Here is an 11439-nt window from a genome sequence, read left to right on the forward strand (position 1 = left end):
AAAAAAGTATCAATACTGCAATGCAGAAATATACGCTGTTAGGGTGCCCTCACACCAAAATACCTATGAGAGTGGAATCCGCGTTCTGCCAATGCATTTCAATGAGAGTGAAGCGGTTTCATGCCAGCAGAGGATTTCTGCAAAAAACGCTCCCTTCTCATTGAAATGCATTGGCGGAACGCGGATTCCACTCTCATAGGTATTTTGGTGTGAGGGCACCCTTAGAAGTAAAAGGCTGGAATAAAAAAAATGACTTGAGTAAAAGTGCAAAAGTATTTGTGTCAAAATGTACTTGAAGTACCAAAAGTAGACAGTATACAGAATGGCCCATTTCACAAGTTTTCAAATGTGTAAAATGTCGCAACGCATTGTGAGCATGTAGATCGGCTAGTTTCAAATGGCTAATGTATGTTTTGTAATAATGATCAAAAATGTACAAAGTAACTAGTAACTGAAGTTTTCAAATTATTGTATGGAGTAAAAGTATAATATTTGCCTCCGAGATGTAGTGGAGTAGAAGGAAAAACTCCAATAAAGTAAAAGTCCCTAAAAAATGTACTCAAGTAGGCCTACAGTACTTGAATAAATGTTACTTTACACCACTGCAATCTGGTAAAGAAAGTAATAGGCCTACTCTACCGTGGTTCAACACAGTTGAACTGTCGATTATAGACCCATTTACGGTATACTGTACTTTGTTGCTTGAGGCTGTCGCTCAAAATAGCATAGGCCTATGTATACAGTATATATATATATATATATAATTATTATTTTTTGCAGAACATTGTTGTTTGTATTGACACTTTTTTACAGTTGGAAATACGTAATTTTTCTTGAGTGACATTTTGTCAGAGGTGCAAGATTTTCTGATGGGGTCGTGGGCTATGGGCTACAACATAATATGTATGATATATGTTTGATTAGTTTGGTTTAACAACATATAGAGGCACTCTATAGCAGTGGTCCTCAAACCTTTTCATGTCAAGGACCCCCACACATATTAGCCCAGGGACCCCCATAAGAGAAGATTTTATAGCAGTCATTTTCAACCATTTTAATTTCAAGGACCCCCAGTTCGACATGCATTATGCTATGGACCCCCATTTTATGGCATTTCTATCTCTGAGACTCTAGAGATATATTTAGAGATTTATTGTAAAATCTGAGATTTATATTGTAAAATCTATTAATCAATTAATTCACTCTTAGAGTGTACAAATGGACCCTAACAGGTCCATTTGGTTCCATTTCCATTTGGTTCCATTTGCACACTCTCAGAGTTACATAAGGGTCCATTTGGTTCCTAACCATCATTTAGCTGGGGACCCCCTAGAAGGACCCCTGGGGGTCCCCGGACCCCACTTTGAGAACCAACGCTCTAAAGCAAGAGGCAGAGCAGGCTGTTCTTCCTGAGAAGGCTCAGGTCCTTTGGTGTGTGCAAGGGGATGCTGCAGATGTTCTGCCAGTCTGTTATGGCTATTAGTGCTCTCTTCTTTGCGACTGCCTGCTGGGGTGGGGTCTGGCTAGGGCTGGCTCCGCCGCTGGGGCCTCACTGGAGGGGTGGAGGAGGTGGCTAAAGGCTTTATCATAGTCTGAGGTGAAGAGCTATCACCTCAACTTTGAGGTGATAAGGTATCACCTAAACTAAACATGTGAAAACAAGTGGAGGCCATCATAGTCACAGACTCACGGTGAAGTCCTATCACCGCGCCTCTGTGCCTCTCAGGGACATGCTGGGCCCCTGATTCAGCCCGGGAAAAAGAGTTGGAGAGGCCCTCATTGCGCGCTATAGAGAGAGATCTCTCTCCATAGCGCTGCTGCTACTCAAAGACTTGACATTTCAGATCATGACAAGTGACAAGCCAGTGGGCCAATTACATGAGTTATATTTCGTTGTTGTCGGGTGGAAACCGTTTGAATTGTATTTATCATTTTAAAAATTTATTAAAAATTTAAACTAGTGAAAACAGCCGATCTACAGGCACACAACGCCTCGCACCGCGAGGCGTTGTGTGCCTGTAGATCTGCTGTTTTCACTACTTTTGTGCGACAGCCTTGTATGATGAAGCAGGGCTTTGCTTTGCGAAAAATTTTACAAAATGGAACGAAGGCCGACATTTTTTTCTTTTTTTTCCCCTAATGGCCGGCCTGGACCGTCCGGGAATGAGCCGGCCGTTCGGGAGTTGTCCTGCTTTTCCCAATGGCCAGCATGTCCCTGGTGCCTCTGAAACCAGGGAAGATGTCTGAAGGTAAAAACAGAGGAGGGATGTCGGGTTCGCTGTGATAGCCCCTTTTTTCTGACTTTAAAAGACTACACAGCGGTGATAGCTTATCACCCCAGACTGTACTATGATAGGGCCATCAGGTGGAGGCTATGAGGAGATCGTGTAATGATCAGCTCTCCAATGAGGCACACGGTTGCCACGTTGCTCGGTCAATAAGAATAATTATCCCTGAAAAAAAAAAAGGTAGAATACAATAGTGTTAGGAGTCGGACACTGTCTGACATAGTTACTGTGTCTATTCTTATTTAGTTCTTTTTAGAGGGTGTGTATACCGTTGTATACTGTATTTGTTCATTATTTATGGCGACTGAATTTCCCCCACAAGATCCATGAAGGTCTGTCTGTCTGTCTGTCTGTCTGTCTGTCTGTCTGTCTGTCTATCACGTGTCAACAACAGTAAAATATGTTATTCCATTATTTCCGTCATCTCCCACATACCCCCAGTAGTACCTATAGTATCCCTAGATTATTGTAACCCCGGCAGCCTTTTTACAAAGAGTGAAAATAGCAGATACAAGCTCAGAAACGCGTTGCGATGCATAGTGATCGATTCGTCATAATGATGAAGTATATACGGCTCAAAGTGGTTAATCATCACGAGTATATAGCCGCTGCCAACTGCACTTGGCACTTATATATGTACCTCCGCAGCTATTATTCCACTGTAATTGGCAGCAATGTTTTGCCAGTTTCTTAGCATAATTTGTCATAACATTGAACTCCTTGACTTTTTCCTCCTGGGAGATGAAAGGTTTCAAAGCACGCCTGAGTGTTATTGTTTCTGATGATGAAAAAGCGCCGTCTACTTTCACCAGATTGGCTGCTTTGCGCTCCCAGCCATTCAAGTCAGAAAGCTGTGTCTTGCATGTACTGCTAATACAAGGACAGTCTAACAACTGTCTGACATGTGTTCCTGTAGATTCATATAGGCAACGGGTGCACCGTGCACTTACCGGTACATACTGTATTATGTACATTTGTATGATGTACATTCATATCGTTGCTATTGTGTGGATACCTTGTATGTCTAAAACCGTTCCTTTTTATTATATTATTTTATCATTACTGTGAAAATGGCCTATCTACATGAAATCTGCTACTTTTCTCTTGTATGATGCGCTCATTAATCTAGGAAAAACGTAAAAAAGTTGACGGTTTCTTTCTTTTTTGCCTGACAGCAACGGCACCAGTCTACCAGATCTAGAACACCAACACGTTCTCACCCCCAACTTAAGGCGTCACACATAAAGGCACGCTCAGACTCAAGCCTAGGGTCCCTTCACTTTTCGAGGTTTGATCCGGTTGGGAGAGGACTACACTTTACGTGTAGTCCTAGACGGACTACACTTTGGCCGGAACTATCAAACCGGAAACAGTTTTAACCCAAAATATTCCCCTGCACTCAAGGACATACTTTTAGGGCCTACCTAACAAACCCCTTGATGCAGCGTTTTGCTTTTGGAAAATTTGTTTGGTATATGCATCTTTTAGTCCAACTCATAGCGACTGGAAAGACTATACTAGGCTACTCGAGCATTTTAATAGGGATTGGGGAAACAAACGGGGGGAAACAAAACAAAGCGACGCCGCTTCTTCTGCTTGTGGTTTCCGCCTAGACCGGATCAAACCGCCCGTTGTAAACTATCACCTGGTGAGGCGAGGTTACGCACACAGTGGAAAAAGTACTCAAATGTTTTGCTATGTTTTTAGTAGGTCTATCAATACTGCAATGTAGAGTCTGGAATTCAACATTTACTTGAATAAAAGTACAAAAGTATTGGTATAAATGTATAAAATTGTACTTAAAGTATTAAAAGTAAAAGTACTCATTATTGAGAATGTTTCGTTTTTCAAGTGTATAAAAATCTTTTGAAAATAGCAGATCTACAAGCTCACAACACGTCGTACAATATTTGTCTCTGAGACGTAGTGGAGTAGAAGAAAAAATAAATAAATACTCAAGTAAAGTACAAATACCTCAAAATTGTACTTAAGTACAGAACTTGAGTAAATGTACTTTAGTTATTTCACACTACTGCATGCACACACACTTCCCTTCCCTTCCGGATTCCTCGAAGCTTGCTTTTCATGGACCAGGTATGGGAGAGGTTATCTTTTCTGCTCTCGCCCCAAACCCCAATCCATCTCTCTTTTCTCGCTACAAATCGGCTCTGTGAAAGAAAGTGAAGCGCGAGAGAGAGAGAAGGAGAGAGAGAGAGAGAAAGGTGAAGTTCACCCCGAGGCAGTGTCTGTGAGAGAGTGCTGACATCAAACACATCAAAAGGACTGCCAACCGTATCTGCTTCTGCTTTATAGCTGTGGTAGCTGTAGTGTGTGTGTGTGTGTGTGTGTGTGTGTGTGTGTGTGTGTGTGTGTGTGTGTGTGTGTGTGTGTGTGTGTGTGTGTGTGTGTGTGTGTGTGTGTTCTACTACTGCACGTTGTGAGGACTAGATGTCTTTACAAGAATAATAGTGTGAGGAAATGGAGGACATTTTGCCATGGGCTTTATTTGAGAAGGGGGTGTTGTTAGACCTTAGGTTTAGCCTTTTTCACCCTGGCCTCCCAAAATGTTCCAGACTTCTTCTCTACTAAATGTTTTTTTATAGGATAAATTCTTCAAAATGTGTGTGTATACCTGTATGTGTTTGCGTGTGCATAGTTGAATATGACGTGGATGTGGTGTCACCCAATTCATATTTAATATGAATACCAGGCCTTGCCCGTTTGAACATACACAGTATGTGCTCTGAATTATGTGCAGAGTTTGGGTTATGGGGTGTGCACCGTATATGAGGGATTGAATAAAGGAGTCTCAGAAGTAATGTTGGAGAACCCAGACGTATCAGTGATGTCAGTCATCTCCAAATTTGGGCACTGTTTCAGCATGTGGCTGTTACCATGGAGGAGACACATGCGCTGTACAGGCGGCGGTATCAGTGATGGACAGACGGACAGACATACAGACATTCGGTAGTTTATTATGTAGGATAGATGAAGCAATTGAACAGGCTAGTACAGTGTCGGGTCTGGGTGAGGCCATTCGGGGGTGGCTGCTGTATTGCTGCCCGCTACGCCGTCGAGACCCCGGACGAAGCCATTTGACTGTTGTTGAGAACCGCTTTATGGCTGCTCGCAGCGTTCTCGAGAACCATTCATCCTATCATCTTCACACTCGACACTGCACTCCATTGGGTCCTCATCAGTGCCCCCCTCCCCCCCACCCACAAAGTGATGAACGGTTTTCAAGATATGTGAAGAACAGCGCAGACAGACAGACTCACTCATGCATGCAACATGCGTTCAGAGATTCCGGGGTTCTATAGAAATAATGCTCCTGACAGATTGCTAGCTCTGCATGCATGCCATGCGTAAGCATGTGCCTTTCCCTTACAGTATATAGTCTATACAGTACAGCTTCTCATTATTCCGTTCTCGCAGCCCTGCCTCCTGCCTTCTTGCCTCACTCTCTGTACATAGGCAGCCAGTTCCCCTGAGGAGTCAAAGCTGTAGCAATCACTACCGTCTTGCCACAAACACGGGTCAGAATTCATAATCTCCCTGCACATGAATACTGCATGTGGTGTGAACTCTTCTAGTTCACAACGCAATAGTGGTTTTATCTGCTTTTATCCAAAACTTCCAAGATTGATTGATTGATTGAACAACATCACATGTACAGTAGTCACATTTAAGATGCAGTACGGCACAGGTACAATTAGAACATCCTGCCCAACAGGAACATCCTGAATAAGGCCTTTTACAGTCTTGTTGCCGTCGGAAGTGCCTTGGCACTCAAATTACAAACATAGCAACAATAACACAATAACGTTCATTGCATTTACAAAATGAAAAGACATCCCAACGTCCCCATCACCTTTGTGTGTATGCCTAGTTAATGTACTTCATACAACAGTGAGTTGCTGCTTTGCCTTGCTGCAAACCTCAGCAAAGAAGTTGAACTTTCATCAACTTTTGTTTACCGCAATTTGCTGGCTCTGTCTCCTGTCACAGCGAATAACTCCTTGCTATACTGTAGATAATGCATGGAACAATGTCGGTTTCTCAGAAAGTGGAAGCGGAATTCCGGTGATAATTTGAGCTGTCTTCACACAGGATGCAAAGAACAATTTCTAATTGTGTTACTTGAGTGAGTAGATCACAGGATCAAATTGTGTTTGCATTACTCGTGTGAATTCTTTGTTGAAGTTGAAGATTTCAATTCACACAAAATTCCTATCATCAGCCTCATGTCATTGCCATTGTTCACCGCAAAAATTCACATCTACAGTATTCACATTTGTATTGACTTTGTATGTAGTCGTGCCACGAGAAAAAAATGCTTTGCATTTGGTATGACATGATTAATTTACTTCGGGTGACACAAATACACAAATATATACACATTTAAATATTTGGACTCTAGCTTCTGCTGCTGCATAACATAATATACTGCCAACAGATTTGGGACAAAAAGAAAATCCATTTCTTCCCATTAGGGTGCAGCTATGACACATGGTGAAATAAAAATGCGAAATAAAAAATAACAAATGTAAGGACAATGAATCATAGAAGCAAACATATACTCCAGACATTACTTGTCTTGTCTCTCTCCCTCATACTCATCTGTTTTAATCTCTCTCCCTTTGTTTTTGTTGTCTCATTCCATCTCTTCACTCCCGCCCTTTGCTCTGTCCCTCTGTTTTTCATCCCGCTGTCTCACTCTCAATCCCAGTCTTTCTCCATTGTTGTTTGCCGTGGTTGTTTGTCATTCTCTCACATTTCTGTTGCGGGGGTTAAGCTCTCCTCCCCACTGTAAACACATTTAAAAATGACAGACACTCTCGCAGAGCATCCAAAGTAATCCTGGGTGAAGGTGCATCCCTCGCCGTTGGTGGTTGTTTGGTATCTTATCACTGCCTATCTCGTAATTGGGTCTCTTTTTGTTTTGTTTTCTCTAGGCGTCTTCATTTCCACTCGTATAATTCTCCCTGTCAATCAAATTTCTAATTAGATTCAAGGCAGCCATGTTGGCACGATAAGTATCTGGCTGTGTTTCAGTGACACATGTATGCCTCTCCTTTCCTCTGTTCCATCACCACCCTCATTCCTCTCTCCATCTCCCTTCTTTCTGCTTCTGTGTCCTTGTTCATTTGTAGAGGTGGGACGTTTGCGAACGAATCAAGTCTTTTGAACGGCGCTTTGAAATGAACGATGGGATTCGGTTCACAGTAGTGAGCCTTCCTTTCTAATGAACAAACAGTGGTGGGAAAAATATTCAATTTCTTTACTTAAGTAAAAATATCAATACCGCAATCAAGTAGACGTTTGGAATGTTAATGTACTTGAGGAAAAGTAAAAAAAGTATTGGTATCAAAATGTACTTTAAGCACCAATATTAGAACGTACTCATTATGCAGAATGTCTTGTTTCACAGGTTTTCTAATTAGTAAAATGTAGAAAAATCATTTGAAAATAGCAGATCTACAAGCTCACAATGCGTTGCGACGCATTGTGAGCTTGTAGATCGGCTATTTTCAAATGGCAGGTAGGTACCTATATATGTACGAAATAAACGTATATAGGGTTGAAGTTATTTGTAATTACAATCAAAATCTACAAAGTAACTACTGTAGTAGTAACTAGAATGAGCCAGGCTTTTAAACGGCTCTTTGAAAGGAACGGATCCCAGAGATCCGGCTCACTTCAAAGAGCCATAAATCCCATCTCTATTAATTTGGTATAGTCTTCACAGGTGCTGTCAGGGTTGTCACAAAGAAATATCCCATCAACTACCAGATGGATTGCCATGATTATCTGTGCGCCTTCATGAACCCCAGAGGACATTATTTCAACACAAGATCTTTCCAAATCTAACGGGTAGATTGCTCCATGGAAGCATTCATCCATCCCTAACTATTTGATTGACCCCTTGACCTATGCTCTAGCTCCAGAGAAAAATATATAGCGCTTCAGGTCAAAATATCAACTTTTCTCATAATCTATTTTGGCGACACTGGCATTTCCTCTGGCGCCAATGCAGCATGTCCATGGCCGGCTGCTAGAGGGAATTTCAACACAGTCTCGCAATCTCATTTGAAAACATATATTGTGTATACAGTATAAATCAATATATAAATCAAAACATTTATTTATTTTATTTACCGTAATTGCTGGACTATAAGCCGCACCTGAATATAAGCCGCACCAGCTAAATTTAGAACAAAAAACAAATGTTTACATATATAAGCCGCACCTGACTATAAGCCGCAGGTGTCCTTCCTGCTTCCTGCTAGAGCGCCTCTGGTGGCCGTTAGCTGTAAAAATCTATATATAAATCCTTGTTAAAGACCATTGCAAAACTAACTAACTGGCCGTTAGCTGTAAAAATCTTTATATAAGCCGCACCGTTGTATAAGCCGCAGGGTTCAAAACATGGGAAAAAAGCCGCGGCGTCCGGCAAATACGGTATATGTAATTATAACTCAACACTCAATCACAAGATTGAGAGAGAGTGAGTGAGTGAGTGTAACTAAACCCATTGTCATCTGCATCTCGCTGCGTATTAAAATTAAATCCCAACTTCGTAGCATTTGACCGTTGTTTGCACAGGTACACCTTCACGTTTTGGAGCAGACATTGTATAGACTCCCTAACGTCTCACAGCAGTGGATGCAATAGATGTTTGACATACTGCAGTCATGAACATTATTAAATCATCATCAGCATCGTAGCTTATGATTCATATCAATGGCATCCCAACAATATTGCGTGACACATTCACTCTCTCTTTCTCACACCCACACACACGCGTGCGCGCACACACACAAAAGCACAGATTTATAAAATTGCTTTGTTTTGGGAGCTTTTAACCAAATCCTTTGGGAGCTTTTAACCTAAACATGGGTTTTGATATATCTTCAGTTGACTGGCCAGCCCTGGTTCTCATAGCAGGCAGTGTTGCAGCCAGCTTGACCCTCTCTCCTCTCCCTCAATGACAACTGTCAAGGCCAACGAGACTTTCGCCAAGGTAATTAACCCCCCAATGAAGCTCTATGACCCCAAAAATGCACCAGTGACCTTTGACTAGACTGTGATTATACTGGGAACCTGACAGGTGTGTGCGTGTGTGGGTGGTGTGTGTGTGTGTGTGTGTGTGTGTGTGTGTGTGTGTGTGTGTGTGTGTGTGTGTGTGTGTGTGTGTGTGTGTGTGCGTGCGTGCGTGCGTGCGTGCGTGCGTGCGTGCGTGCGTTTGATGTAAAAAAGAAGAAAGAAAAATATTTCTGCTCAGTTTGCTCTCCCTGATTAAATACGTAAAAGACAAACAACCAGAGCGCTATGCTGCCAGTGCCACTGCTGCTATTGTTTGACATTAATTATTGATGTCAATCACTGTCCTCTACAACACATTTGTGTCAACCATCAATATGAACGCATCAGCTGGGGAAACACATTCTGAATAAATGAGCTGTGCTTTTAATCAGATCTCATAAACATGTTTAGCCGATCAACGCAACACTCTTCCAATACAGTGTCTGTTATCATCTGAATCTCTCTCTCTCTCTCTCTCTCTCTCTGCCCATGAGAGAGGGATACAGAGAGAGAGAGAGAGAGAGAGAGAGAGAGAGAGAGAGAGAGAGAGAGAGAGAGAGAGAGAGAGAGAGAGAGCGAGAGCTCCAGAAATGGCATGAATCCTAGTCAACAAATGACAGGTTAAATGGCCAATTAAATAGAGAGTGCAATGAAAAAACATTTATTACCACAAAGTAACCAGAATACCAGACAAACATCAAACCTGTAGCATGTCTAAACAGTAAACAATACAGTAAATAACATTCTGAGCATTATGCGGTCAACTAAACCATGTCCATCTGAATAACATTGCAAGTGCACAAGTTACACACACCTGCATAATAACTATAGCATGTATCAAATAATTGCAGACAAAGACGTGAATAGAGCCATTGTCGGCCATTGTCAGAGAGCCATTGTGCAGCAATGAAACATGTACACACGCGCACACGCGCACGAACACGCACACGCACTCACACACTCACACACACACACACACACACACACACACACACACACACACACACACACACACACACACACACACACACACACACACACACACACACACACACACACACACACACACACACACACACAGAGCAGAGCATGAATCCCTGTCCACTGCAGATACAAGTCATTAGCATGTTCATCCGGTAACGACTGCAGTCTCTCACAAAGAGGACCGCTGTTTAATTAATCCCATGTTAGCTCTCCTCTCACCTCCTCCTCCTCCTCCTCCTCTCTCTGTTCTCTCCCTCATCTGTTCTGCCCACCATCTCTTCCTTTATCTTCCTCACCAGGCACGTGCACACTTAGATATCAAAGGGGGCTTGAGCCCCTGCCCTTTTACCCGTCTATAAAAAGTGCCCTCTCCCCAGACCATGAATGCAGTTTTTACTGTGGTGAAAGAAATGTAAATTCCCTCTTTCCATGCCATACCTGAAGGCAGCATTCAAAAGAATTGCCTTGTCCAAACTTTCCTGAGCTTGAACGCAGCATCTTACGTTGAAATAATTGCCCTCTCTGTGTAGAAATCCATGCCTTTACGCCACATCTCCAGTATTCACTATGCTTAGAACAGTGTGGTATCAAGCACTGAAAATAGCCGACCTATTTTTGATATTATTTCACCAAAAGGCCCATTTAGAGGCTCAAATATTCTCTGCACGCCCCTGTTCCTCACTCCACCCCACAACACCACCATCCCCTCCCTCCCCTATAGCCCGTCACCTCACGCCTCCCTCTACCTCTACTCCGTCTACCTCCCCTCTTTTCTTGTACCTCGTTACTGTCTTGCATTTTTAATTTAACCTTCCTCTAGCCACGTATTCCCGCTGAGAATTAAAATGTAACTTTTTTTGATGTGTGGCAGATCTGACCCCAAAAAAAAGCACACACCACACATGGCACATTTAACAGCATCTGATAAACAACGACATGATGGCGGGGAGGTGTGTGTGTGTAGGAGGCTGGGGGCGATCAACAGAAATCGGTGCACTTTTCCCTGCAATGTCACAGAGGCAATTATTTGTCAAAAAGGTTTTGCAAGTTTTTTTGGGGGGGAGAGTTAGCGATATTAATT

Source organism: Nannobrachium achirus (assembly GCF_963921795.1).
Source record: "Nannobrachium achirus genome assembly, chromosome: 16".
Lineage (NCBI taxonomy): Eukaryota > Metazoa > Chordata > Actinopteri > Myctophiformes > Myctophidae > Nannobrachium > Nannobrachium achirus.